The sequence below is a fragment of the Pollicipes pollicipes genome, unplaced genomic scaffold (assembly GCF_011947565.3).
Source record: "Pollicipes pollicipes isolate AB1234 unplaced genomic scaffold, Ppol_2.1 Scaffold_7231;HRSCAF=8579_pilon_pilon_pilon, whole genome shotgun sequence".
Lineage (NCBI taxonomy): Eukaryota > Metazoa > Arthropoda > Thecostraca > Pollicipedomorpha > Pollicipedidae > Pollicipes > Pollicipes pollicipes.
This window is the reverse complement of record NW_023597034.1, coordinates 24,541,770-24,567,935: the sequence shown is the minus strand read 5'-3', so window position 1 is coordinate 24,567,935 and position 26,166 is coordinate 24,541,770. Positions and strand designations below refer to the sequence as shown.

The 26,166-nt window shown below is 54.2% G+C and overlaps 1 pseudogene; it reads left to right on the top strand.

The window, feature by feature from the left end:
* LOC119110482 (chloride channel protein 2-like) lies at nt 1-25,983 on the top strand (annotated as a pseudogene).
* Nucleotides 25,984-26,166: the final 183 nt, after the last annotated feature.

Genomic DNA, 26,166 nt, shown 5'->3' with positions numbered 1-26,166 from the left:
ATGTATGGTCGCTATCCAAGGATCTCGGGGAGTTCGCCAAGACAGAGTCGAAGCGTCTGAAAGAGATCGACAAGAAGAGAAAGCTGGACGAGAAACTGCGACGGCCAGGAGTTGCAACCGGTATCGCGGAAAGTGGACACGGCGTGTGGGCAAAGTGTTCGGGTTTGTGTGAAAGAAGACATTTGCGAGGATTGGTGAAGACTGGGTGTTCTTGACTGTGCTAGGGGTCTTGATGGCGTTAATCAGCTTTGTCATGGACTACGGAATCGCCATGTGCAATAAAGGTAAGTCTTTTGTTGGGCATGCGTTGATATCTGCGGACTTTGCCCTATGATTACGCAAAACATTATGCTTGTGATGATTGGTTGGAAACAGACGTACGCTTCTCGCAGATGACCCTTGCCGTGCAGTTTGTATGCGTGTTTTACTAAGGCCTGTATTACCATTGGCAGTGAGGTGCTTCATATGAAAATTAGAGCATGTACTTTTTACTTTATTTCTGTACGTCGCCTGTTATGTGAGCACGCGACCGATTGTCCGGTTAGACAAACCCTTCGCTCGGGTGGGGAGTCAATTTGACACTCCGAGATCTCGAGAACTAAGAAAGCTAGAAACGCAAAATTCACAGGGTATCTTGACCTGTACGTGAACTCACTTAGATCAAAGATTGAGTTTCATAGGTCTTGACCTTTAGGTCAAATAAGGTCAAACAAAGTCAAATTCCAGGTTGGTCTCCAAAGTGCTCCCCGAACCTAGGCAACTGTGTCTAAGCAAAAGTTCCTAATCCAATTTGAGGTCAGTGACCTTGATTGACCTTTTGAAGGTCATGGTGACCGAAATCATACAAGACTGCTCTGAGCTTTGCATTTAAATAGGCGACAAAGATTACGCCAGGCAGTATGTTCCTAAGACAAAATGTCGACCCAGGTCATGTTAGGTCAATGGCCTGTTCTGACCTCTAAGAAGTCAATGGAAGATGTAAAATGCGGTTCCTGCTGTCAATAAATTTGGAATGAGCACCACAAACTATCCCATACAGCAAGCCTTGGAGTAATAATCAGGTTGGTTTTGACCTTAGTCTGACCTTCATAGCTGATCTTAGGTCAACGTAATTTGCTCATTCAACTGTGGTGTTGCCTGAAAAAAAGTATCTCAGAGATGTATGGCCTCGTCAAACACTCCGTTGTTGCCTCAGATTGAACGATTCCCTAGAAATTGTCTTCGCTGAAACATGACCTGACTTTGACCTGCCCTAGGTCAGCGACCTTACAAGGTACTTCTAAATTGGTTATGTCAAACGATCCGCTATTCAATTGTTTACAGCTATGCAAAATTTGTCGCGCTATGCCGCGCCGTTCGGAAAACCATTCTGGAAAAACCTCTGGAGGGGCAATTTGATCCCAACCCGAGCGTATGTTAAATTTGTCAAACTTAGCTTGTAGCCTGCTGCCTTCCCCCCCCCCCCCCCTTCCTGGTCATTTGCTATTGAGTGCATCACGATGGTGTGACCTCTAAAATAGCTTACTGGCACTCACACTACATGAGTAAGGGGGATGATGAGGCTTCTGGGTGACGGCGTCGCGGCCAAAACTATGCCAAAACTATGCCAAAACTATGCCCTTCCACAAGTCCTCCCACATGTTCATCATCGCTGGCTAGAGTCCAGTAAGCGCAACTCAGAAACTGACTAGTCATATTTCGTGTGGTAGCGTGTAACAAGCCTGCTCGACGGAGGCCGAGCTTATGAATTGCCCAGCGCAAATGTTGCTAATTTACGAAAGTCCATCAAGCCTTCATCCCTTCTCCAGCTGTGTTTTTTCCTCGTGTCGACGCCGCCCACAGATGCGGGTTGCGGTGTACATGCAAGAGTGTAGCTGGAAAATCAGTCGGTTTACGTGTGGGTTGGAAAACAACAGGATCTTTGCCCTCGGGAGAAGCTTGGATGAGACGCTCCGAGAGGAGAGAGAGAGAGAGAGAGAGAGAGAGAGAGAGAGAGAGAGAGAGAGAGAGAGAGAGAGAGAGAGAGAGAGAGGAAGATGAGAGAGAGGCAGAGGCAGAGGCAGAGGCAGAGGCAGAGGCAGAGGCAGAGGCAGAGGCAGAGGCAGAGGCAGAGGGAGAGGCAGAGGCAGAGGCAGAGGCAGAGGCAGAGGCAGAGTCAGAGGCAGAGGCAGAGGCAGAGGCAGAGGCAGAGGCATGGCGAGGCAGAGGCAGAGGCAGAGGCAGAGGCAGAGGCCAGAGAGGCAGAGGCAGAGGCAGAGGCAGAGGCAGAGGCAGAGGCAGAGGCAGAGGCAGAGGCAGAGGCAGAGGCAGAGGCAGAGGCAGGAGGGCAGAGGCAGAGGCAGAGGCAGAGGCAGAGGCAGAGGCAGAGGCAGAGGCAGAGGCAGAGGCAGGGCAGAGGCAGAGGCAGAGGCAGAGGCAGAGGCAGAGGCAGAGGCAGAGGCAGAGGCAGAGGCAGAGGCAGAGGCAGAGGCAGAGCAGAGGCAGAGGCAGAGGCAGAGGCAGAGGCAGAGGCAGAGGCAGAGGCAGAGGCAGAGGGCAGAGGCAGAGGCAGCTCACTCCAACCCTTACTGCTGGCCGCAGGTGCTGTCGTCAGGCGCACACTGGTTACGTGTGCTGTGTAGCGCGTTGAGACTACATGTCAAAATGGCTTACATCAGGAGACGACAATCATGACTACGGCCGGAATGTCAGGAGTCAAGGCGCGCCGTGTTAACGCTTTATGGATGCAGGTGTTGATAAATCCCGATGGTGTCCCAGGCGTAACTGCAGGCGTTACTGTGGGTCTGCCAAACACAAGCGCTACGTACGGCAGACCTATGGACAGGTCACCGGACCGTTATAACTCCTCGAGCCCTGTTATGACGCGATCCCCTCACCGTAGTGTGGGTGCGCAGTGTACATATGCAAGTGATGATCCACTTACGAAGGATCCAAATTTTCTAACATCGAAACGTTGTAATGATATAGACGGCCTGAATCACTGAAGTCAGCTGCCAGCCGCTGAGTAAAAGTCACGCGTCAGGTGCTCTGGATATAATTAGATTGTTGAGAAAAGCGGCTGGCCAAATATCACATCCGTTAATTAATTGTAAAAACGGTGCCCAGGCTGCAAACTTGCAAGGCTAACTCAGGTTCAGCTGGTCTACGCACTGAAAGGGTTCAAACGTTGCTCATCGCGGCTGAATATACGCTGCTTGATTTCGAGCAGCGCACATTCTCGCGCTGCTCGAAGGTTTCGAAACCTCGCGAGGTTTCGAATGTGTTTTGGGAAACGTCAATTCGAATATCGAACACAGTGCCCAATATGTCGCCAAGGAGCACACTGCAACGTCACGAATCCGCATCTCAACCACTTATGGAGCCGTCCTGTGGACTATTTTCAACCAAAAAAACTTTGATTTTGCCGGAACCACACGTTTGATGTTAAATGAAAGTTCGATGAACTGCCAGATTCAGTGTGATACTCGAGACAAAATAGTCTCTTCGTTTGTATCCAGACTAAAGACAACTTGAGGCTGGAAATTACAAGTAACTTAAGCAATACAACACACCTGCCCCCCTTACCTGCTGCGCTTATGCCATTAGTATCAGCCGCTCCAGACACCATTCCAATGTTAATCCCAGCGCCCAATCTAAATGGGAAAGCTATGACGGGTGGAAATCCGCCGCAAAACCCGCCAAGCCGAGGCTTGAAATTAGGACATAAAAAGATCATAAAACAGGTGTCCTGCAATTAAGCTTTACGTTGAACATGCAGCACACCCCATGCGGTTGGTGTTTATTTGGACTTGAGCTGACCAGACTATGGCGTGGCATCGTTGTCCCATCACAGCTTGGGTTTTGCACCTGGTTTCTATTGACCGTTATGTTGCCAACCGCACTGCCTGATCGGTCATCGATTGTCTGACTTGAAAGTGACGTTATTTACGTTTGGCGTGTCAATTTAGGCTGCCAGTGCAGCGGGGCATGCCGTTAGGACTGGCGCCGTCGCGACCGTCGCGCTGGGTGTGATTGAAATGGAGCATTGTCTCCATGTGAGAGTGCGTGCCTGGCGTGCGAGTACAGCATCGGTACGGGCCGCCCGCGGATAACACTGGAGCGCAGCCGATGCGACGTGCTGCCACATAACCACAAAGTTACATTTTCAGGTACGCTTCGAAGTACAAGGAAGCCAAACATTGCAGTGTTCATTGCAAGTTTGCTTGTTCGCGCCGCGGCAGTTTCGTGTTCGGTCTCTTAACTGTTCAACAACGGAATGCGAAACAAAATTAATCGCCCAGGACATTGTTTGCCTTAGAAATTCAAGCTTCACATGGCGATACATAAGGTGTCCATCAGGTCCGGGTGCATCACTAAAAGAGCCAAATATCTCCCTTCATTTGAACAGCTTTGATGCGGCGGCAACAACATTTGGATCTGAATGAGGCAAGTTAAATGTGTGCATAAGAACGTGACTTTAAATCGTATCTCCAAGTGAAAGCAGCAGGCTCTGTGTTTTCCTGCGGCGTCCGTCAAACTTACAGTAAGTTGACATGCGCAAGTTGAAGACTGCCCTCAGCTCAGAAACCCCTCATGACACCTCACTGACTCCCATGAATAAGCCTCGGCTTGTGCATTTCTATGGCTACATTCTGCTGCTAACCTTGAGGCACTGACATGCATTTTCACTTACTGCTGGAGCTCGGTCGAGTGCGGGCCGCTTTCAATATGCGGCAGCGCATTTTTGGCATATTTTTCCACGTGCAACGCCATCGAGCATACACAAACTTTGACTAAAGCCGAACCACGCAGGACAGCTGCCTTCTTGTTTTGCTTCGTATCTATGCTTACAGTACATGTTTTCACTGACAGCAAATGCATTTACCAACTGCACGGCGGCATGCCCTGCTCACGTGCTAATAAGGCTCCAGTAAAATGCGAACAGCCTGACTTACGTGAGCAACAGTGTTCGGGCGCGTCTCTTGTGCAACACCGCTTCGTGCTGCCGGTTTCTCAGTAAGTTTGTAAAGCTCCATTTCAGATAAAGTTGACTTTCAGTGAGCGTGCAGCATGCCATTACCCAGCAAACGAACTCTGACGCGTTGCGGCCGCCGCCGTCACGGCATGCTGATCGGAATCGGCATCCAGCGCCCGTGCCACGTTCGTGGAACGGTCAGGGTATTGGCGTACAGATTTTCTTAGCACGGAAAGACCAACGCGGCAATTTAAACCATATTCCTCACGAGAAGCTCATGGTGGCGCGGCTCGGGCAGGAATGTGCTGACGCCGAGCGTGCCGAGGCTGCGGGGCGCCGCACGGTCCAGCTAGACGACGGTGCTCGTCGGTTGGCTGCGGCCGGCCCCGCCGCGGCGAGGCCGGGTGTGACCCGAGCGTGGCGTCCGTTCCAGCGCGCATCTGGCTGTACCGAGACCTCACCACACATCCGGTGCTGCAGTACATCTCGTGGGTCTCGCTGCCCATCGCGCTCATCCTGTTCTCGGCCGGCTTCGTGCACATCGTCTCCAAGTCTGCTGTCGGTGAGGCAGCGGGCCACGGGCCGCGCCGGCTGGCCGTGCCGGCTGGCCGTGCCCGGTACGGCCAGCCAGGGGGTGTGTGGGGGGGGGGGAGCAAGGGGCAGCTCCTGGAACTGAGACAGCGTGGCGGCTTGTTGTGACTGTGCATCCGTGGACGAGGACTCAGTTGGTTTGAGGTGGTCACCGTCACTACATAGGCTTGTTCGCACCGCTTTCGGTGCTCTCGTTTATTGGTTGAGAACTCCTCATGATCTGGTGATCCAAAGGTCAAGCGATGGCTTGTATCCTACAAACCGCGGACACGCCTGGTGTGAATTGTGGTATTAGGTCCAGCACCAATGTGCCCTGGTTAGTAACACAGCGCTGACTGTTTACCACCGACTGTGGTCGTCTGTGTCATGGTGTTAGCACGTTGTGATCTTAGGCATTGGGTTTGATCGCTACGGAAGGCTCCTGGGTACACAGCTGCACAGATATCCACGTACCAGCAAACGCTAGAAGCCGTCTGTTCCCAAGCCATCTCGGAGTGCGGTGTCATTACCGCCTTCCGTCCGGTACCCGCCTGGCGTGGTACCCCAGTTTGGCCGGCGGCTGCACTGACACCGCCTGGCTGCCGTTGTGGCCTCCCTACCCCCGCGCTGTGCTGACAACCCCTGGCTGCCGTTGTGGCCACCTGGCGGCCACCGGGCCCCTACCCCCCGCGCTGTGCTGACACCGACTGGGCGCCGTTTGTGGCCCTACCCCCCGCGCTGTGTTGACACCGACTGGGCGCCGTTGTGGCCCTACCCCGCGCTGTGGTGACACCGACTGGGCGCCGTTGTGGCCCTACCCCGCGCTGTGTTGACACCGACTGGCTGCCGTTGTGGCCCTACCCCCGCTGTGCTGACACCGACTGGGCGCCGTTGTGGCCCTACCTCGCGCGTGTTGACACCGACTGGGCGCCGTTGTGGCCCTACCTCGCGCGTGCTGACACCGACTGGGCGCCGTTGTGGCCCTACCCCGCGCTATGCTGACACCGACTGGACGCCGTTGTGGCCCTACCCCGCGCTGTGCTGACACCGCCTGACTGCCGTTGTGGCCCTACCTCGCGCGTGTTTGACACCGACTGGGCGCCGTTGTGGCCCTACCCCGCGCTGTGCTAACACCGACTGGGCGCCGGTCCGCGCGGCCCGCAGGCTCCGGCATCCCCGAGATGAAGACGATCCTTCGCGGCGTGCCGCTGGATGAGTACCTGACTTTCCGCACCCTGGTGGCCAGGTGGTCGGCCTCACGGCCTGCCTCGGCTCCGACATGCCCCTCGGCAAGGAGGTGAGGTCGCTGGTGGCTGTGGCCGCGTCCCCCCCCCCCCCCCCCCTCTTCTCGAACATTCGCTAGTGCAGACACCAGGATCCCACGCGGCAGCGATGTTTTGCTGATGTTTTCCATTTTCGGTCGCGTTCGTGTTTCTCAGAATTGAGGACCCGTTTGATGGCTCATTTTTCTTTCTAAAGACAACGATGGGTTCATAAACATTGCCATAGAGTGGCATTAAAGCGACTGTGTGAGGTTTTCCCTTAATAGTGAGTTACTTCGAGAGACAGAAAGTCAGGTTGGTAGACCGCCAATGGGAGCAGTATTTCTCTGGAAATGGCCTCATTCGCAAGAAAAAAGTTGTTACCCTACACCATGATGTCACCACATGCTCCGCAAAGAATCAGTTGAGAATTTGCTAAACATCTCTAAGAGCCCAGCACGAATAGCAGATATTTACATTGTAACCTGTAAAATAAGTGTTTACTTTCGTATCACTGTTATATATTGGACTAGACCAGCCTTTATAATTTGCCTTTACGTTATACCGCTAGTTATGCAGAGTACGTTGTTTGGTCTCAATTGATGATGGAGTCAAGTGGTTGACACTGTAGAATTAGTCACTAGCCGGGAATAAGTATTCATTTTTTTTAGGAGTATTTAAAAGCCTGGAGTAAAAAAGTATGTACATGAATTCAGGTTCTGTTCCATAACCGCCCTTGTCCTCACATTAGCTCTGTTGTCCTAATATTAACACAGAACGTCCAGACATTGTACCCGTACTGCGTATTGCATTTCCAAGACACGTAAGCACGTTTTCTCACAAAGAGACATGCCCTTCCATCCTCTTTCAGTCAGCAGCTGTCTTAACCTGCCTTTGGCTGATCGATCCGAGCTCGGTCTGTACGTGCGTGCTGTGGAGGTGACGCTAGCGCCACTCCGGGGTTGAGTGAGCCACTCCACCTCCCGTAGGGCCCGTTCGTCCACATCGCCAGTATCGTGGCGACCCTGCTGACGAGGCTAGTCACGTCCTTCAAGGGCATCTACGAGAACGAGAGTCGCACAGTGAAATGCTGGCGGCGGCCTGCGCTGTGGGCGTGGCCTGCAGCTTCGCGGCGCCCATCGGAGGTGAGATGCCCGCCGCCCGAGTGTCAGTGGGCTAACTAAAACTAGAAAACTAGGGTTAACTAGACTGAGGTGAGACGCCCACCGCCCGAGTGTCAGTGGGCTAATTAAAAGGGGTGAGACGCCCACCGCCCGGGTGTTTGGTGGGTTAACTAGACGGGGGTGAGACGCCCGCCGCCCGAGTGTCAGTGGGCTAACTAAAAAGGGTGAGGACGCCCACCGCCCGGGTGTTGGTGGGTTAGCTATAGCGGAGGTGAGACACCCCCCGCCCGGGGTGTTGGTGGGTTAGCTAGACTGAGATAAGACAACCCTCCCGCCCGGGTTCGATGGTCCGCGTAGACAGAGATGATACGCCCACCGCTCGGGCCGCGGTGGTGGTGCGGTAACCAGATGCACGTCAGACACCCACCGCCCGCGTGTCGGTGTGGTTGACTAGACGGAGGTGAGACGTCAACTGCCCGGGGTGTCGGTGGGTTCCTATGCGGAGATAAGACGCGTGACGGAGCTTTGATGAGAGCCGCGCTCAGTCGTTCGGCATTTCATTTTGAACGCTAGATAGCCCTGCATAAAACTTTAGAACCAATCTTCAGAACTAATGATCAGTCATCGATGCAGTTACACAAATTAATGTCGTTGTATATTATGTGAATGCTGGATACTTAAAAAATGGCTGGGCCTCTCTTGCGAGTGCTTATTGCTGGTACCTGTGGACCACCTCGAAAATGCTAATTAGCTCGTAATAATATCGTAAAACACTCTTTGTTTTGTTCGTATTATGGATCGGAGTTATGATTACTAGAGGCATCAGTTATTGTCTGGGACCGTCCCGATGATAGCAACATGTCAGAGGGTACTGTCTTTCACACCAACAGTGAAGATGGACACGTTCTAGACAAGGCAAACACTGCTTCAGCTACGGTTCTGATGTTTTCTGTTTCTCCGGCATTGTTGAATGAACTGACATATTAGCCCATACGGCAAGCAATTAGCCCTCATATATTAGCAAGTAGGCAAGCAAGTAGCCTCAAATAATAGTCTTTACGTAGATGTTCTGCCTTCATTTCACGGATATGCTCCTATGAGCGGTAATATTTGCCTGTTCTCCGACCTACCCTCTTGTGGAGTAGCACCTCTTTGTGCATGATCAAATGAACCAGCGAACCAGCGACCCGTAGACTTATTGTATCTGGCTGCACTTCTGTAGTATCTCAGCCCTCCGTACTAGAGGCGTAAAAACGTCGCGCGCGTCCCTTGAACCCAGCCGTCTAATATCTGGCAGACAACTGCGCCTGAGGCTGGTGTGCTGTCGATTGTGTCATCGGCGTCATCATGTAAATGTTAACTGAGCGCGGGCCGGCTGTCGCGACCCTGTGTAAGGCCACGAGCCCGCTTGGACAGGCTTCTGCTGCATTAATACTCGCATCGCCTTATTCGATACACTGAAGACAACGCTTTCTTCTAAAATAAGAAAGGGTTGCACAGCAATCCCGAATGCTTACAGCCTTCCCCTGTATGCGTCACTGCATGGAAAGTGTTGGTGTGTTGTATGGCCTGCGCTTCCAAAAACACAAAAAAGCACCTCTTGGCCACACCGCCAGTGGCCAGTCTTCCGCGACGCCTCGCCTCTCACCCGCTGTGCCCCGGACCGCCGCCAGGCGTGCTGTTCAGCATCGAGGTGACGTCGGTGTACTTCGCCGTGCGCAACTACTGGCGCGGCTTTCTTCGCGGCCGTGTGCGGCGCCATGGTGTTCCGGCTCCTCTCCGTCTGGTTCCAGGACGAAGGTAGGGCACCGGCCGGCCGGGGTCACACCGGAGGCGCGCACAGCTGCCGCTCCGGGGCGGCGCTCTCGGGCCTCTCCTCAGATCGCGTGCGCCTGCGGCCAGCCTGGTGTTGGTGTGGTCTCCCGGTAGCAGGCTTGCTCTCGAAGCGTGTGGTAGCTGCATCGACTCGTTGGCACAGTTGTGATGTGAGTTGTGCTGGCCCGCGCTCTGTGCGCCTGCTGGACACCGCAGTAGAACAACTTGGGTCCGACGAGTGTAAGTCATCATCCTTAACACGGCAAATTGGCCTACTTTACTGACTTACGCTACGTTCTGAGACTTTTCCGACCATCGGTCATTTAGCCCGTCTGTGAGTACATTGCACTTCAATGTTGAGATCTTCGTGTTTCTTCTGTCGTTGCGTGCGCCAAGTGAACATCATCACACTTAATAGAACTTATGGCAGGGGCAAATCGTGCTTTGAAGGGAGACTGATATTATTTCATAGTGAACATTCTGTGAGATGATTCTCCGTTACCACCTTGTATCCCCCCGTTACCTGCGGGAGTGTTTACCATGCGATGCCGCTTCCAGAGACGATAACAGCTCTATTCAAAACGGACTTCAAGGTGGACTTTCCATTTGATCCGCAAGAGCTGTTCGTGTTTGCGCTTATCGGTAAGTATGCAACAAATGACAGACGTTGAGTGCAAGCGTATCCGACGGATATTTTATACTAGGACCCGTATGAAAAAAAATGAAATGGTCCTCACTGGCATTGGTGCTCTCACCAACAGATTTTCGCTAAGCAGACACATTATTGAAACACTGTCTGCCTACAGTGCCGTGGCTGGCTTGCCGGAGCGTTTTATGTGTGGGTTCACCGGCGATACGTGGTCTTCATGCGGCACAACACCTGCATGAAGAGCTTCCTGCGACAAAAGTAAGTAGATCGGACCGCGTCTTTACCAGTTCTCGCATCGGACGTGCGCGCCGAGTCTCCAGATAACTACCATAAGTGGGGTTCGTGGGCTCATTCGGCGATAAGACGTGACGTGAGCTGGCTTCGTAACTCGTCAGCAGCGTAAGCAAGCGTCCAAGCCAAAGTGTAGTGGCTAACTTGTGTAAACAAACAACGGGGCGTGCGGACTTCAGCGCGCGTTACAGGCCGTTCTCCAGCAGATCTTAGGGTCTGTTTATCGAGACGAACGAGCGATATTTCGGTCATGTTTCTGCCGGCCCTTTGGTGGTGGCAATACAGATGTTTTGCCGCAGTGTCTTACGCTTGTGCAGCAGTGATCGTGATGACTATTCTACAGCTTTCAGTGCCTGGTCCCAGAAAATGTGCTTACTCCGTGAATGCTAGCGTAATATCGCTAACCCTGATGGGGAACAGCATTAATCGGGCCCGGCAGTCCTTGTCCCAACATTACATGCTCCCGATCGATCAGTCTGTTGGTAAGCACTGTTATTTTGACATAATCGACTTGTTTAACGACATACAGACAGGCGAGTGCCGTTACATTGGGCCTACTTATCGCATGTGGCATAATCAGTGATATTCTATCCCAATCCAATGGGGCGATTTCGTTGAGTAGTGAGTAGCACGAGTGTACAATTTAGCGCACCACCAGCAGTGGTATGGGAGGATTTCGCTTCGGTCGGGAAAGCGTCCCATCTCAAAGCCGCCAGCACATGCAATCTGCAGCATCACAGTAAGATTATTTGCAATTATCCCCCCCCCCCCCCCCCCGGTGATCTAGTCACCCGGCTCGGCGCGCAGCTAACTTGGGCTACACTGTGTGACCAATGCATGTTAGTACGCAATTGTGAGGCTTTATCACTTTCCCAAGAATGGCATTCCTGGCAGAACGTTTGTCCGACGCACGCTCTGCCTCACGTCTGTCGCCGACATACCGTTTTCTGCTGTGCGACAGGTCGCCTCAGTACGTGCCTCTTCTCTGCGTTGCAGCCGGTTTCTGTATCCGTTCTTCATTGCACTGATGGTGTCATCTGCGACGTTCCCCTTGGGTCTGGGACAGTTTCTAGCCGCAGACCAAACCACTCATGACCAGGGTAGGACAACAACTAGCCACTTATGCTTGTTTTGCCAAACCTAACTGAGTACTAGCATGAAAAAATGCAATATATATATATATATATATATATATATATATATAGCATTATACCAATAATATATAATAAATACAAGTGCGTTGAGTTGCGATAATTGGTTCCACTGACACTTCGCCTGCACCGACTTGTCGATGCTGGTGTTGGTAGGAGCACAAGCGCGCGAGTCTGGTGCATGATGTAGATGCAAGATTTCATTAAGGAATAGTGCAGCCGACAAGTCGTGCATGCTATGGTCATCCAGGAAGCCTGTTTTCGTTAATATGATAACAACCATTTGCTTTGATGGCCTGATTAGCTGTGAACTGTATGATAACTCGCCGGGGCGTCTCATCCGTAGGTTCTAGATCTCTTCTCCAACTTTACTTGGTCATCACCCGAACTTAATGTAGACGAAGCAGAAATAGTGGACCACTGGACGAACCCGTACACAAACTTCTACGTCAACCTCTGCATCTTCATAGGGGGTTACCGTAAGTGTCTGTTTTTTCACCTCTAGTTTCCTGGACGCGCAGCTCAACCACTGACGTTATCGGTATCGCCCTCGTTGACGTTCAGAATAAATATGAGATGTAGATATAACATAGCCTTGTGCGAAGTTGCCAGATGTATATTTTAGAGTGCCTCTTTTCATGCAACGCCATACCGATGGTAGTGATGCTCAGGTGAACTCTAGTCAAATGCGTCTAGTCAAACTCTAGTCAAACACCACCGCGTGGCGGTGGTGTCCACTCATCTGACCCAATGGGCGTGTATGGACATGTGTCTGGCGGTGTTGGCTTCCACCCTGTACCCGTGGCCCGGCGGAGGTGTCCCTAGGTGAGGATGTCGGCGGTCGAGACCACTGTACCTCCGACTCTGGCTTGAACGTGCTAACAGAATGCGTTGAGGGTTTCGCCGTCCACACTTCACTCTTGACCTGGCAAACACGTGGATGGTGTGTGAAGTTGGTGGTATCCAGACTGCACCCTCCGTTCCGTGGACAGTGGTGGACAGGCGTACGGCGGCGCTGGCGTCCACACTGAACCGATGGAGACATGGACAGATGTGCACTGCGGTGTTGCGTTTGTACTGGCCCACTGGACGTGTGGACTGATGCTCCCGACTCCCCACTAACCCAGTGGGCTGGTGGACAGATGTGTATGGCGGTGGTGGCGTCCACGCTGCCCGTGCCGGCCGGCACCTTCATCCCCGTGTTCAAGATGGGCGCCGCCTTCGGCCGGCTGGTGGCGAGCTGATGGCCATCTGGTTCCCCCAGGGGGTCCGCTACGGCGGCCACATATCACCCATCATGCCAGGTCAGTACCAGACCCAGAGCCACAGTCAGAGTCAGAGTCAGAGTCAGAGTCAGAGGGAAATTAAGAATTAGTTAGGGGAAGTTAGAATCAGAGTCAGGAGATGAGTCAGAATCAAAGATTGGAAAAAGCCAGAATCATAGTCGGGGAAGAGTTAGAGTCAGAGTGTTATGGGAAGATTCTGTGTCAATCGGTGTCAGAGCCAGAGTCGGAGTCAGAGGTCAGGACGCCCACACCTGTGCTGTAAGCCCTGCTAGCCATGGCATGAATTGTACTTGCCACGAGCTTTATTTTGTTAATGCTTACATCTGGCTTATGGTTATATATGGCCCCAGTAACAACTCAAAGACGCAGTAACAGAATCGAAGCGTACGACTCGTACCAAGGCGAATGATGTTGCTTCTGGTAGCTTTGAGAAACTTTGAGAACGCATGTGTTCTGTTCTCTGGATTCTCGTCAGTCTTCCGCGTTATGGTCACCGGACGGAGCCAATCCTGGCTCGCGACCTACCGAGACGCTGTGCGCGCCTGTTGCAGGGGGCTACGCGATCGTGGGCGCAGCCGCTCTGGCAGGCTCAGTCACAAACACCATCTCCACGTCTGTCATAGTGTTCGAGCTGACCGGCCAGATCACCCACATCCTTCCCGTCATGGTGGGTGGGTGGGGGAGGGGGAGTGGGGGAGGGGGGGGGACGGCTGTGGGCCGGGCTATTCCGGACTGTAGCTCGGCGGCGTTGGGATTTATATCCCGTATGGGAAGGCTGCTGCGCCTCATGCGTCTAGACGGGCGGTAACATCGGCCTCGCGGGGCGGGGCTTCCGTTTAGGGGGCTCCGTTTAACTTCGAAGAAGCAGCGCACTGGTGAGAGGCTGCCCTGCTGTGGGAAAGCTGTCAAAAGCGTAGCTATTTGCGCGCGAGCATAGCCTACATCTTTTGGGAGGCACTGCCAATTGTTATCGCGTATTATCTGTTTGAAATCGCACGTATTTCGTCCATGGTATTTCATGCTCACAACTCGATAGCACTCATTCAAGTACTTTGATTTCATCAAACCTTGCCTTGCAGATTGCTGTGTTGATTGCAAACGCGATATCCCAACTACTACAGCCCTCCATATATGACAGCATAATCCAGATTAAGAAGCTCCGTACCTTCCGGACATAGTCACGTCAACAAGTAAGTCTTTATAGCTCACGACCAGCTGCAGCTGATAGCAGTGTTAGCAGCGCACTCAGTCACGCCTCACTGGGAAGCGAGATTGGCTGAAGCTGGACACGTGCTTTAAGATACCAAACAGGTGCGTTCTTGCAGAAGGTGGCAAGCGATGTGGGCACACAGGATATCCTCGGGAAAATCGAGAGCGGTCTGCGATCTGCGCTTTATGATGAGCGCGACCTTGCGGCACACAGGAAATAGGTGGTGGATAGTGCACATAGAAATGTAGTACACACAGAAAAGGTACTTCTGACAATTGCTTGTAGGATAAAAGTCGTGTGCATAATGTTCGTTAGGATGAAGTAGGACATAAGGTTCGTAACGACAAATAGTTTGCGAAGTAAAAAAGTGCGTATAGATATAGATAGTGTGGTAAAATGGTCGTTTGGAAAATATGCGCTACGGGAATGTTTGTAAGAGCAATAGTTCGTATGAGAAAAGTTCGTTAGCAACTGCTAGTGCACGAATGTTCGGGCACCAATGTTGGTCAATATAACGTTCGTTTGGCACGATAAGCGTGATGAAAGGTTTGTGTTTTGATATCTGATCTAAGCACACACAGTTTGGATGCAAATGTTCGTTAGGGATTAAGTTCATTTCACAACAGTGCGTCCGCAAAACTTCGCATGCAGACGTGTAATGTACATTGAAATGGGCATATCGATCCTTTGTGCCAGGCCGCGGATGAAGTGTCACTTCGGAGGCCACCAAATCCAGTATAGAAGATGGTGGTGGACAGCGACAACCGCGTGCGCGAGGTCAACTATTACGATTAGTCCACCTCTTCATGACATGAAATGAGACGTCCCTCAGCGGTCCCCAGGTCCACTGTAGATCACCCGCTTAAGTTTGTTGTGCTTCCCCTTTATCCCTCACCCTGACCAGGGGCGGATCTAGCCTGGATATTTTTGGGGGGAGGTGGGCAACCGTTCGTTTGCCAGCTGGTTGGTGTGGGATCCGAGGTCCAGCGCAGTGGTGCCTCTCGCGAGTACCTAGTAGGGACACCATTCAAGCACTGAAATGCTTTTGAATTTTCAATATACAGCATGCATGTTTACAAAGCTCGTAACATAAGATATTGCCTTCAGGAGTCAACCGGTCAGATGGGGTTTGATTGCAAATGGCGATAACAGAGATTAAGTAGACGACACTTTTATGAAGTTCTGGGAATGATTTGGGGGCCAAAACATACTCTCAGAGTTTTGGGGCGGCCATGGCCCCGTGCCCCCCTCCCCCCCAGGATCCGCCTATGACCCTGACGACAGCTCTGTTCGACGCCTCCTTACGCCCCCCCCCCCCCCCCCCCCCCCATCGCGCCTCCGGCGCCAGCTGACGGACGCAACGAGAGCCGGCTCGATTGGGCAGACGGCGGGCTAGGCGCGCCATTGATACTTGGTGTACGGTGGCTTATTTAAAGTTAATTGAAGTCCAGGGATAATGATGCACCAGTTGGACTTGCTTCAATGCACCGTCTTGGATTGGGACCGTATTTGCACCCAACCCAGAATTGTCCAAAAGCATCATTTTCAAACTGTACGCCAAATGTGCCTAGAATATACTCTCCTTAGACTGTCCTCAGAAACCGATTTTCGGCAAAATTTGAGAGCTGACGGTACACAATTTCGTACCCCGGTGGTCAATCTGTTCCGAAACACCCATCATATAAATACCATCCAGCATTTCCGCGGTCGATGTTCTCAATGTATCGCTATAGGCTTAATGTTCAGCATTCCCCGGATATTGGGTGTACACCCACGAACCCCCGCTCCCTACGTACGTGCTGCTCACGAACCTTTGCAAAAGTTCTTTGGTCAAACCCGTTGGTAAAACCAGTTATATTCGTTACGAACACTTGCGCAGCATATAATTGGTTACAAACAATTACGTGCGTGCTGTATAGACGCGACTTCTTTGCGAACTTTTGTCTACGCGAACATTTTCCATACGTACTTTATGCCATACGAGCATTTGCGTACGAACATCTGCGTGCGCACTTCTACCCCTAAGAACTTTATACCCCATGCACATTTCTTTACGAAACAATCGCGTCATACTTCATGCATACGTGCTTTTCCCGCGCGTACTTTCGTGCCAAAACCACGAAAAAATAGCTGGAACGAACAGCATGCACTGGGTCAGGGCTCATGCGGTGATTCATTTGTGGCTTACACAACTCGGCTCCAGATGTGACGACAAACATTGTCTGTACGTCGTGTGCCGTCCTGCCATCGTCTTCCTTTCCCGATCGCTGAACTGTACCGTCACACAGGCTTCTCTTCTCGCTGCCACTGATGTCCTCTCCCAGTCGTTGGAGTCTTTCGATGGTGTCTGACATCCCTTGATGGTGTCCCATGGTGCATGGTGCCTGCTCCACCGAACCATTGCCTCGCTATGTCTCGGTGATGTGTCCTGTCGCTACCCCCCGTCCACCCACCACCCTTGTAAGGTTCTCGATGTGTCCTGTCGCTACCCCCCGTCCACCCCACCACCCTTGTAAGGTTCTCGATGTGTCCTGTCGCTACCCCCCGTCCACCCACCACCCTTGTGAGGTTCTCGATGTGTCCTGTCGCTACCCCCGTCCACCCACCACCCTTGTAAGGATTCTCGGTGGCGTCACGAGGTGCGGCGTCCCAATGTCGCTGTCTCTGCTTCACTGCCCCCTTCCTCGCAAGCTCACCCGGCGGTGCCCCCTGTCACTTCGCCCTGCTCTCCCTCCCCGCTTCTTGATGCTGACGCAGCGTCTCTCGGCGATATCCGCCAGACGCGTACTCGGTGTACGTGGAGGACATCATGGTGCGGGACGTCAAGTACATCTGGCACGGCATCACGTACCGCCAGCTGCGCGACATCCTGCGCCAGACCAAGAAGCTCTCCAGCGTGCCGCTGGTGGACGCGCCCGGTGAGGCAGCGGCTCGGATTGCTGCCGGGTAGTGTCAGGCTGTGTCAGGAATCACTTGGTAGTGTCAGACAGCCCTTGGCTGGTTGCGGTCGGGCAGAGCTTGGTGTCGAGGATCTGCTACGATGGTCGCGGCGGGGAAGACCTCGCGGGATTTGTGGATAGTTGCGGGAAATTCGGCTCAAAAGATACTTTTATGTTATGAGTCGGTTACAAATTGCCTCCTCCGTGTTGAAGCATCCAATGCTGAGGAATGTGATGATCTGTCAAAGATCTTTCAGCTTCCAAAGGTCATCTATCTTTCGGAGATCTTTCATCTTTTAGATATTGGTAAGATGTCGAAGATCTTCCTTGGGCCTCTTGATATACTATATTTGTTGCGGTTCATTGGAAGCAGGCTGGCGGCGGCATTCACTGAGCAGCCTCAGGCAGAAATACCGACAGGGGGTCTGTGTGTGCGACAGCGGTTAGTAGAAAATCCGCGGAAACGGCGTCAGTGGACAATTTGTGCGGAAACAGTGCGCAGACGGTGTGCAGGCAGCGGACAGTTTGCTTGGACGCGGTGTCGGTGGAGAGGCCGTGTGGAGGCGGTGACTTCCGCCTGTGCTGTCTGGCTGTCCGGCTGTCTCTCTCCCTGACCGGCAGCCTCCGTCGGCAGAGTCGATGATCCTGCTGGGCAGCATACGGAGGAAGCAGCTGGTGGTTCAGCTGGAGACTCACCTCGGCAGGGATCGACGCATCGAGGTCGTCGCCAAGTGGCAGCGCGCCGCCCAAAAGTCAGTACTTGCCGCAGCACTGCGTCGCCCCCGGGGCGGTGTTCAGTACAGATTTGGATGGCAGACCAGGCGCCGCACGCTTTGCGTTTGACCCTACCGTGTCACTCTGCATGACCCCGTCCCATAGCGTGTCCGCCACAGCCCTGTGAAGTCTGGTTCTGTCCACAGCCTGTCTGATCCGACAGCACGGCTGCGGACGGCGCCCGGCTGGGTGCTGCGATACCCGATCGAGCAGTTTTTCTGCCAACGAACTTTATCGCATGAGTTTTTGCTCTAATGGCTCGGGTTATCGCTAATCGCAGTTTGTTGTTAGGACGTAGATGCACCCACGCAGCTGTTTGAGCCATGGAATCAATTTAACAACGGCTGTCGGTGGGATAAATCAGTGATAGCTCCCCGTTGGACTGAGGGGATAGCTGTTTCGGCCAAGAACGAGAGAATCATCTGTGTACCACTACTTTCTGAAGATTTAGCTTTGGGTCTATGGGCGTTATCTGCACGAAAATGACCAGAAATGGCTATTGTGGCCCATGCTAGCTTGAAAAGGCTCCCTGGTTCTTGTTGCTCTCATTCTTTCCAGTAAATCACGACTCCGCCACTGCCGGGAGCTGAGCTTTACACCATGTTTCTTGCAGCTGCCCAGTTTGTGAGACGCGCTATCGGAGACCCAGTTCGAAGTCAGTACCCGTTCCCACGCTATCCCCTCTGGAACCGCTTATCACCGTCTCTGTCGCAGGATCCGACTGGCCAAGCACAACCATAACTGGAAGGCGCTGGTGGCGCTCGCCAAGGGTGAGCAGGAGGACGCGGCGCGGCTCGAGCACCGCGCCTCAATCGTCGCCGAGCTGGCGCCGGAGCTGCCCGACGAGCAGCGCGAGCGGCAGGAGCACGAGCGGGAGGATGTGCTGGACGTGTCGGGGGCGCGCGTGTTGGAGAGCGACGACCCGCCGCCGCCGTCGGCCGATCCGCAGGCCCGCAGGCCCTCGCGCTTCGCCGTCACGCCGGTGACGGACGATGTAGCGCCGGCGCCCGCCGCGCCGCCCAGGCGACCGGAGCCGGAGCCGGAGCCGGAGCCAAAGCTGGAGCCGAAGACGGAGCCGAAGGCGGAGCCGAAGACGGAGCCGAAGACGGAACCGGATTTGAGGTCAGCTTCAGAACAGGAGCCGGGGTCGGACCAGGAGCCGGAGCAGGACTCTCTGCTGCCATCTCCCAGGACCACCTTCTGCGTGGATACCGACTCGGAAGAGGTAAATACATTGTCGTTGACTCCAAACATATATCTGAGAGAGCCAGCACAGCTCCGTTTTTAATGAAGCTGGTTTGAACACGATATTTAAAGCGCAGTGTTCTTAAATACAAAAGATTCCGTTCGGCGTTGATGTTCTGCGCTAACATTTCCTTACCAGGCACTGTCAACGTCATGCTGCACTCCTCGTCTTCTCAGCGGTCCGCAGTCGTAGCCAGCTGGGTTTTTGTCTCAAATCCTCTCGCACCTTCTCGCGTTCTTGGCTTTTCCAAATCCCTGTCGGTGACCTTTCGCTCACGCCAGCCCAGTACCGTCCTGACCGGCCTGTGCCCGAGCCCCGTGCGGAGCGGCGCGCTCGGTGGGCCGTCCTCAGCCGTCTGTCTGTCGCAGGAGCGATCGCCGGGCGGCTCGGGCGCGTCGCCGTCCCGCGCGCGGCCGCGGCCTCTGAAGCCCATCCTGAAGAAGACGGGCTCGTTCTCGCTGCGCCGGTCCAGCCCGGCGCACACGCCGGTCAACACGCCGTACGCGACGGTGACCGGCGGCAACGACAGCAGGTGAGAGCTGCCGCCGGGCCGCCGCCGAGAGGAGCCGGGTCAGCGCGATGTTACGTCTGTGTCGTGTGGTGAAAGCGATCAGGTGATGGCTCATAGCGTGGCGATGATGTAGCGGCTCTGGTGGTACGGTGTGATAGTTTTCTCGGTGCCGCCGGTGTGTCGGTCCCTGAGGTACCGCTGCTGTGACGATTCCTGGCGTGCCGCCGGTGTTACAGTCCTTGTGTATGACACATAGCATGCCCAGTTCCTGTGGTGCCAGCCCTGTAGTATCGTCCGTGGGACGACGCGGTCGTCGGCGGCTGCTGTGCTCCGCACGCTCAGGTCACTCGTCGGGTCGTGACCCGCTCTCCGTCGTCCCCAACAGACTGAGGGCGGCGTTCGACCGGGTATTCCAGCGATCCCGCGAGCTGAGGGCCTCCAACGGCTTACGCGACGACAGCAACAAGTCGCTCTCTTCTCAGAAGCACGTCACGCTGGTGAGAGCCTTCACGAACATGTCAGGCTCGTCGCATTGGAAACCGTTGGTAGTCGCTGGCGCATTGCGCGGCGGTTAGTAGAGTAGTTGGCTATGCCCAAGTTTAGTGAGTCCATACATAGAGGTAGTGTCGAACAATAATTTTTTAGGAGAAAGGGACAAACCTTTTGTCGAAAAAAGTAAAATGCTTAACTTACCTCGAAATCCGAGAACGTGACAAATAATCCGAAAACCGAAGACCGAAAACGTGCTTCTCCCGGCTTTGATTCGCTGCCCTCTTAAAGTTTGTGTTACTGGAACCCCGCCTGAATAGAAAAGTGCACTCTTGAATCTATTTAAGTGCTGTGATAGACACAACTTCATTACGTCAGGATTTATGCAAGCAAATCCAATGGGCGGACCTTTTTATGGGGCGGACGAGATGCGCTAAGCCCATTGGTAAAGCGCGTTTTGTGTAGGTCAATAGCCCTTTGCGGCGAGCAAAATACATGAGGTTTGTGCCGCGTCCTTGGTCTGGGGAAAGAAACTCGACTTGTTGACCAGCAGCGGTAGATACGAGTCCTAGGTTTGTGGCGTTTTCTGGATCGACTGAAATGAAACGTCACCTAGCAACCAGCCAATGAGATCTAGGCCAGGCCCAGGGCCGCCGTGCGGCGGCATTATACGGCCCGTAAACCGTAAAGTCACCCGCAGCCCTACCTGGCAAAAGCACGGGGGACACAACCACCCGTACAACTGGGCCGACACGCTATAATTTCGTTGCATGATGATTTAATTATCGCGTGATGTTGTCTGATCACTCGTTGGCAGACGATCTTTAATGCGATTTTGAACTTCGGTGATGTATGAGCTATGTCCGGTACCAACAATGAGTGAACGGACCTGTGGCGGTTGAAATGCTGAAAGCTGCGTTCCCTGGCGCTCCGTTTAGTCACCAACCCTGAGCGTTGGCGCGAAGAACCATCCTCGCTCGTTGGAGATGCGTGAGCACCCTGGTTTCAATGCCGCTGCTTGGTGAGCCACGCATGCAAAAAGGCATAGCTGGTGCGCAAACGATATACACTACCATTTATACGCGACTTCTGATATGCGTGCTTACCACACGCTCATAGCACTTTCATATCCTCGCTCTCCAACGCGTTCTCACCCACAGACGAATATACATCGGCTCTGGTGGAGAGACGCTCGAGTGTATGTACACGGGCGCGGGCGCACGGACGCTGAGGCACAGACGAGCCCGTGCGTGACTGAACGCTCGCGTACGCTTGTAACCAGGCACGCCCAGTGTCACACGTGGGGCTATGCATCAGCTTACACGTACTGAAGGCACCACGTTATGATGCTTACAACCGTGCAAGCAGCGCACAGGTGGTAGCGTATCGTAGCGCGCACGATGACTTTTGACGATAGCCAGGCGCACGTTGTCGCCCACCCTGTTCTGCGGTGCCGGTGATGATGGCCCACCGGCGCACCGGGGTTCAAGCTTGGATCGTCTACGTGCAAAGCCAAGGCCGTTATCGCTCAGGCATCGCGCTGTCGCCACTGCTCTTTCTATAGCGCCGCCAATTAGTGAGGGATTATGTGTGTAAGCCACCTCGACGCTGTGCAGCAAGCTGAGTGAGGTGAAACTGTGTGCTATTTTCAACCAGTGCGCAAACCCACATGCTGCGTGTAGTTGGCTACACGGACAGATATTGCGCGGTGCCTTCATATGTACGCTATAAGAGCAGATAGGCATTCGGTCCAGCTCTATGGTGTGTATGTTCCTGTAGCGTTAGTTAAGCTGCTTTTGAGTTTAAATCTCAACGTCAACATTATTAGTGTTCCACAGGACTGTCCTAGGGCCTTAGAAATGTCTTCAGATATAGCTGCGTCCGCACGCAAGATGCGTTAATAAAGCATCGTGCCGGTGGAACAGGATATTAGGAATTGCTTATGCGTACTACTCCTCTGATTTCAGCTGCTGCGGACGGTTCACTTTATTATTCGACATGAGGTGCCAGAAAGTATGAACCCCTGTCTTGCATGCCATTTTGTTTCGGTGCATCTGTTTGTCCCATCAATTCCGAATGTATGCCACCTTGTGCTCTGTTTGCCTTTTTTGCAAACCTGGATGTATGCCGATTTCTTGTCTGCACGTTATCGCTCCTCTAACCGTTGCTCTTTATTCACGCAATGTATCGAACGTTTTTCTGAAGCTGCAAAGCATACGGCCATGCTTAAACGTATGTACTGTTGTGCACGCAGTCTGCCTCTTTACCATGGTCGTGTATTTCCCGCATCCTTGTAGTCCGCATTGGCGAAGAGATCGCCAGCGTGTGTGTCACACCAACACAGTGCAACCCACCACGACCGTGCAGGCCGGCTGGGCGCGCCGACTGTACCACGCCGAGTTCGTGCGCGTCCCAGCTTGTCCCATGTGCACCTCGTTGGCGCAGTGCGTGGCCGTGACTGCAAAATGTGTGGCTGTGACTGGAAAACTGCTGACCACCTGTAGCAGTGTGGCTCAGCCCAGTCCAGGAAAAACAACGCCACAGCTGTGGGTCGTGGGGGTCACATACAAAAAACCGAACAGCGTTTCTGCCGGTAGTGAAGTGTCAGAGCCACGGATGTCAGATCATTTTGTTACGGTCGTTTTCGTACATAGCAGCGATGAACATGGGTCACACCAGCAACGAGCAATGTGTGTTTGGTTGGAGGCGGGACCTGTGCTGTTGTACTGACATGTAAGACGGTCTCATTCGCAGCCGACTGCACGTGTTATGGACATGTCTTACGAAGACCAGAAAAAGTGGGAAGAGGAAGAACTGGACAAGGAAGTGAACTTTGACGACTGCAAAATCGGTAAACTGAGAGGCTATCATGGAATGCTAATTTTCAAAAGTGCTGCGTACGACTTAAAATATCAGTCGCTGAAAATAAGACGCATATAGGGTGATAATTGCGGGCTACGAGTGTACTTTAAATGCAACTTTTACTTTTCCAACATGCATGCCAATACTCAGTCCTGATTAAGCCCACAATGCTGTCAGTGCGTTTCATTGCGGCCTTTTGACGTATTCAGCTGCGGAGGGCGTGCTGTGTCACCTGCCTCTCACCTGGGCAGGAAGGACGGACACCGCGGGGAATCGAACCCGCGTGCGTGGCTGTATGGCACCGGAGGTGCCATCCTTCTGATTTCGCAGACGCGCAGCTTTAATCCCTCAGTCTCTGCCCACCATTACCACCATTTCCCGTTCTCTATTGCTGCCAGTCTTACCCGTCGCCCGTTGTCACCAGTACCATGCTCTGCCTGCCGCCGTCACCAGTCCTTAGTCGTGGTCTCTCGTCTCCCCCTGTCTTCAGTCTCCTCCCGACGTCGTCACCAGTCTGGCCTCTGTCCGCCACGCACCAGTCCCGAATCTTGGCCACCACCATCGGCCGTCTCCAGTCCGTCCTCCACCGCCACCAGTGCTCCCCTCTCCTGCAACCGTTAGCGGTCTCCAGTCTGTCCACCACCGCCACCAGCGCTCCCCTCTCCTGCAACCGTGAGCGGTCTCCAGTCTGTCCACCACCGCCACCAGCGCTCCACTCCCCTGCAGCCGCCAGCGGTCTCCAGTCTGTCCACCACCGCCACCAGAGCTCCCCTCTCCTGCGACCGTTAGCGGTCTCCAGTACGTCCACCACCAGTCTGTCCACCACCGGCACCAGCGCTCCACTCCCCTGCAACCGTTAGCGGTCTCCAATCTGTCCGCCACCGCCACCAGCGCTCCATTTCCCTGCAACCGTCAGCCGTCCCCAGCGTGCGCCGGTGTGGGGCGCCGTGGACGCCGCCGCTGACGCCGGTCCCGCGCCGCCGGCAGACCCGGCGCCGTTTCAGCTGGTGGAGCGCACCTCGCTGCTCAAGGTGCACTCGCTGTTCTCCATGCTGGGCCTGAACCACGCGTACGTGACGGCCATCGGCCGCCTGATCGGCGTGGTGGCGCTGAGAGAGGTGAGACTCGCCGGGGGCGGCGCGCCGACGCGGCCCGGGCAGGGAGCGCCACTGTCGAGCGGTCCGCCGAGCTGCGGTGGAGCCGTTAGAGCTTGGACTGTCTCTGCTGTTTGCGGAGTCCGGTTATGTCTCTTCTGTCTGCCCACTTTCCTTACCTGCCTTACTTCGTCTTGCCCTTTTCCCTGCTATCCGTTAGCCGTGTTCTAGTGGTCTCCGACTATGCCCGTTGGCAGGAACAGGGTGTCGGCTGTGCAGCAGGTTAGCTTTTCTGGACTTCCTCTTGCTGCTTTGCCTTCCCCCGCTCCCTCCCGACTACGGATTTGTCGTCGGAACCCCTCTACGTAAATCCAGGGTCCCTCAGGGCGTTTGTCGGACTACGTACCTCCAGCCGACGTAGATCTAAGTCCCCTCACCTCCTGTCTACGTCCCGCTCTGACCACCTGCGCCCAGGTTCTCTCTGACTACGATAGTCGGAACCCGTTTGATTGTCTGCATCCCCTGACTTTGTGAGTACAGATCCGTTCTTGTATTGTGCACGCAGTCCCGCCCTCCCCCCTCGTCGACCGCACGTGGGCCCTCCCTCGGCGCTGCCAGCAGACCCCCTGCACCTCGGACCCACCCATGCTCTGCCGGCCGTGTTGGCCCGATGCCTGACCGACCTCCGCCGTCTGCACCGCGGTCTGCTGGCCATGTTGGCTCGATGCCTGACCGACCTCCTCCGTCCGGCAGCTGCGTGAGGCTATCCAGCGTGCCAACCACTTCAGCCTGTCGGCCGGACCGGACGCCAGCCGCACTGCCGGCGGTCCGGAGGCAGGCCTGGCTGCGACGCGGCCCTCTCCACCGGCGCTGCGTAGGCGACCCGCCGCCGCCGCCGCCGCCGCCACTGCCACCGCCGTCTCCGCCGTCTGAGGTCGACCACGCGCGCTGCAGTCGCTCTGGCCGGAGGCTCTGGTAGACTGACGCAGCGCACGCGCTGGCTCCTGCCAGCGCTTTGCCTGGCCAGAGCGGTGAAGTGCGGGTGAAGCGGCCGGCTCGTGGGAGGCCGTTGTTGCGCGCAGTGTCTAGGGCTTGGAAGCAGCGGGTGAAAGTGTGCCTGAGACGTCTTTGCTCAAACCCGTGACGTGCATCCAAAAGCAATACAGTATTTTGTTATTGTTTTCACACGCAACGGAAGCATTCCTGGGTGAACCGAGTGTTGTGCGATACGCGTGTAATCTGGTGATTGGTGCATGCGTTGGTCCGCACGCATACGGATATGCGCCGTGTGAGGCGTGTAGCCATCCGAGGGAGGAGGTGCCATAGTGATGGTTGTGTTTTTGTGCCCCGTTATGCATGTTTGGATATTCTATTCGACAATGTCATGCCATCAGTGCAGCTTGTGTGCGATGAGCTTGGAGGGTGTCACAATGAGTGTTTAAATACACAAATGCATTGCTTTTACTCGTCCTGGCCCAGTTCTGTGCCTTGGAACTTACACTTGTGTAATGGGGGAATGCAGGCCGTCGGTTTGTACCCAATTTATGTAGGTGAAGGCTATGCATCGTATGTGGCAAATCTGAAGATTCATTCCCCTGTAGACGACTCGTGGAGGCTCACTGGAATACGTGTGCCATTGGCACCGCAGACTACTGCTCATCGGTGGGTGCCTGTGGCCCATCGTCATAATTCATATTCGATAGCATACTGTAGGTGACGAGATTGGTGCCATAGGTACGTGATCCTGAAATAAATTGAGAACTTTTGTCGAGAACTTTGCTGCAAGACGCGTGACGATGGTGTTTGTGAACTGATAGCGTTTTTACGGCGAGATTACAGCGTGGATGCATTGTTGGTGCCCGCGACCCATTTGCGTTACCACCGCCACCACGGCGGCTGTGTTTGTGGGGCGGCCAGCAGCTCGGCGCCGCTGCTGAGC